The following is a 4,800-nucleotide window of genomic DNA, read 5'->3' as shown; positions in this document are numbered from 1 at the left end:
AATAATAAGAAGAAGAAAAATAAAAGTGAGAGAAACAATACACGCATTCAAAACAGTAAAGATGTAATCGGGTACAGTAATTATAATTCAAGAACATAGCTATAACAATAGAGAGAGTAATGTATCAACCCACTTATCTGTTTTATGATAAATAGTAATATAAATAGTAGTGGTTACCATATTTCGAGTAGGCCTACGATTCGAAAGGAAGATATCAAGTATCCTGATTCTCATAGAACATACATACATACGTACACCCACACGCATAAATATATATATATATATATATATATATATATATATATATATATATATATATATATATATATATATGCCGTATCCGAGGTCATTCCAGGTCATTACAGATGATAGCCCAATTCTCAATTAAAATCCATCGGTACATTCACAATCAGTGTATAACTCTGTTAACGGAGACTTACAGTTGTGGTTTCACGTAATACACCTTTTTACTATTAAACATAATATATAATTTCGTTCAATAACACTGACGTACAAAGATTGTGTTTATTTTCTCCTAATATAACCGTTTTGCTCTACACTGAAGATCCAACAGCGAGAGCAGACGGGTCGGAAATCTATCACGTTGGTTTATGCTTTGTTAAAAATAATATAAACAGTAAAAAAGCACATCTAAACGAAATTTATCAGCGCAGTTAACTGTTCCATGTACAGTGGTAGCATATCATTTAAAGTTAGTTATATTTTCCTTCCTATATCATAAACGAATGGTGATTATTGCATACTATTATGGACTTTAACGCATGTGTGGTGCATAATATTACTAGAATATGTGATGTGCGATACTGAAGCTTTGTGTTCATTTATTATTAGTTCGTAGGGCTTCGAAAGGCATAATGTCAATGGAACGGGCTGGTGCGTGACTCCTGTATTGGAGTGGTACTCAAACGCTACAGACCCGTGGGGTGATGCGCCTGACAGACGGCGATGCGTACATTGCTTACAAGCACTGATAATGGACGGAGCAAGAAATACTTTTCAGTTTGGTTTCTACGAAACGAACTTTTATCAGCAACGTTTTGAATTTATTTGATCAAATATGAAGCCAAACATAGGATGTTACATGGGAAGAAGCACGAGAGTATGATTCGTAAGCATAGTCGCTGGACTAATACTGAAATAAACGCAATTTAAAGATGAAATGAATAATATAAAAACTAGCTCATGAAAACTCTTAGTAAATGTGTAACAAATACAAAAAAGACTCGACATTTGAGCGTCACCTTTAGTATTTTTGTGGCTCGCAAAGGTATTCCGTATTTTCTAACGGAACGCAAAGCTGATGATGACAATAATGAAAATGAGGATGATTGCGTCAATGACAACTTTAGTACAGACGATCATGTTATGGCAACAACAATAACACTGATAAAAACAATTATCAACATCCACGAGACGGAAGGGGATTGCTCTCCTTGTCAATATATGTAACACCTGAGGAACAGCAATATTGAAATTATTGCCACTTCTATTATTTTTGAACATCAGTGAGATTTTTCAAAGGTTGCGTAGTATCGTCTGTCCTAATATCATTATCTTTTTACTGAACACATGAACACGAAAGAACAAATACACTTGTATATACTCATGTACTGATACGTATACACACCACACACACACCCACAGATAGGCATATACATACATAGGTACACAGACACTTGCACACTTACAGGCAAACACATACAATTACACGCTTACACCCACAAACACACACACACTTACTCACAAACACACACACTTACAAACTTATTCACACACACACACACACATACACAAGTACACATATCCGTTCATACGACGAACTCCGGCTCTACACCCCCCCCCCCCCCGCCCTATTCACCATTTAGGTCGGATATGTATTATCATAGCGGTTATTACGGGCGGCCCAACGGCTAACGGAAGGGGCGTTGAGGCGAAGATGACTCGGTCAAGGAGCGAGAGGGGGGGGGAGGGGGGGGGGCGTGACATAAGGGCGTAGGCGGCGACGCGACGGACGGAGACGTAGGGCGTGGCGGGTTGTTAGGAGTTCCACCTAGTTCAGTCGGTGACGCTATGTTCACTGAAGATATGGGGGGGGGGGGGGGGTTAGCCTAACCTGATTTTTTGAAGTGTGGATTCTTTAAAGAGGCTTATTTTCTCTCATTATTTTCTCGTTATGATATGCAGTCATTTATCAGACGCATTCTTCTAAATATCTAGCATATATCAGAACATAAAGCGAGAGTTCTGCATATTAAAAAATTACTTAACGAAGGTACAGAATCATCCCTAAGATCTCCTGAAATTTGCATATTTTTTCTTAGACAAGTCCTTCATTGTTTCTTATTCATTGTACCCTCTTCCTTCAGAATTTAGGCTTGTATGACACCCTTGAAATTAGTCTGAGTAAATTCCCATGCGCTTGTACGAGTAAAAGTAGGTATACATTAAGATGTCCTTCATCATTATTGTGATCATTCTTAATATCAGTATTGTTTTTCTATTATTATCATTATTACTAGTGATAATAATCATTATCGTAAAATACAAGCATTCCCATTTTGAACACTGATAAAGCAAGCAAGGATTAACAACAAACTGAGCTACTACCAGACATAATTGTTGAATTTACAAGCACAACGGTATAAATACATCGGCATAGTTTTTTTGCCACAGACCACTCGCGAATAACCTGGTGCCTGCGCAATTACGTCACATGGTCAGATAACATGCACCACCTGGCTGCCCTGCCCGACTTACTCTTAAGCAAGCGCTCTCTCAGTCAAGCGCGAAGCAGCGGTCCATAGCGCTCTCCGTCGTCTGTGCTTAGCGCTTTCCCGCTCGAGTGCTAGCGGTTCTATTACGGTCCCTATGAGCATAACGGGATCCGGCGAGGAGCTGCCTGGCAACAGCAATCAGGTCAAGGTTTAGTGTTCTGTCGTAGCAGAGAATTCGGCGATTCCTCCTGGATGTCGGTCGGGTGAGTGGCGGCTGGACAGACAGTTACTCTGGAAGGTTCATCCAGTTAGCTGAATTCTCATATCGCGAGAGCAGTCGTTTTCATTGTTCTAACTTATCTTATTAGAATTTCTAAAACAAATTGTTTCGTATTTCTCTGTGAGTATAATTAGAAGTATCAGTATGTCTATAAATGTCAAAGTGAAGGTCTTTATAGTTTACTCATACTTTAATTTCCTTTTCTCTGTCATTTCTTACAGACCAATGGATGTGCCGAGGCTTTCATTAATCATCATGCTGCTCCTGGCTTCTGCAACTGCCGGCGACGCGGTGGCTCCTTCGTGGTCCGTCTCGCTACAACGGAAGGGTCCTTCGGTTTCCAGAGAAGAGTATGATTCTGCGGCAGTTCTTAGACTGGGGATGGCACGTGCAAATGATGTGCCTGGTGGAGCGAGTGTCGGGGATGCCCACGCACGCTCAGCCAGAGGGTCGACGGAGCAGACGGCGACGGAGGGCGATGGCAAGGACAAGAGCGGCGGAGAACGACGACGAACGAAAAGGTACTTCCCGACGGGGTTCCTGGGCTCGCCGCCGGCCGCTCCTTCGCAGACGCCCCTGATGGTCGCCCAAGCCAACAACCAGGACTACCACTACATGCCGCTCCAGGACGATGGGACGGTGTACGTGCTGGACCCTTGCCCCGCGCCCGCGCCTCCGTCGGGGGGCGGCGGCAGCAACGTCTTCGCTCTCCTGACCTTCAGCGTCGTCACGGCCAACGTCCTGATAAACGCCGTGGCTAACGTCAACAGCAACAATAACAACAACAACAACAACGATAACAATAACAACGACAACATCAACAACGAGAACGTGAGCAGTAACCTCGACTCCAACACCAACGACAACACCATCATGGGTCGCGCCCTCGCCTCGAACGCCTCGCTCCCCGACGCCTCTGCTTCGTGCGCATGCTCTCGGCGGCGCCGAAGGACACCGTCGGAAGTCCCTGAAAGGCTGCAGGCGCCGCAGTGGCTTATGTCTTGCGTGCCGCGTCTGGTGTGCGAATCCTACCGCTCGGCTGCCTTTTCTTCCGGCCTCGCCTCCGTCGCGGGGAAGGTTACCGGGTGAGTCAAATTTACTAGAAGTTTTACAGGTTCCTGCTTTATATTCTAACCTGCATAACATTGGGAACATGGCTGAGAGCTTTCCAATATTCAATACTACATCCTCCAAAATCACATACAAAGAAATTCATCATCATCTTTCTTAACCATATCACGTTTTTTCGAACTCACTGTCACGACTCTGTCCACAGGTTGACGTCGAGCTTGATAGGACTCCAACAACTCTCCAAAGACGAGCTGAAGGAGGCGCAAGTTAGAGGTTCTTCTGGCGCGTCCTGCGAGCTACACTACCCATGCTTCGCTCTTGACCCGTGGAGATAGATAGATAGATAGGTAGTGATAGAGATAATAATTTATTTTTTTTTAGGAAGAATAATCCGTCATCCTTGATAAGAAAGATAGGTAGTCCGTAATAGTCAAGCGGTTTTAGGACGTAATTTAAAATAGTCCAAAAAACTGTAGTTAGGTTAAATTGTATAAGGTGTTAGAAGAATGTAAAATATATGTGATTTATAATCATGTGCTTCACTATATATTATAGTTAAGGATTATCCGTATTTACATTTAATTGTTTTATTTATGTTTTTGTAGATTCATGATGTTGAATCTACAAAAAAAAAATTTAATCGTCATTTTGTAACCTGCTCTTAAAATAATATACTTCGTCAAATACAAAGTTGTATTATTCCAAACCTTCTTC

Source organism: Penaeus chinensis, chromosome 1 (genome assembly GCF_019202785.1).
Source record: "Penaeus chinensis breed Huanghai No. 1 chromosome 1, ASM1920278v2, whole genome shotgun sequence".
Classification (NCBI taxonomy): domain Eukaryota; kingdom Metazoa; phylum Arthropoda; class Malacostraca; order Decapoda; family Penaeidae; genus Penaeus; species Penaeus chinensis.
The sequence above is the reverse complement of the archived record's forward strand: the minus strand, read 5'-3'. Positions refer to the sequence as shown.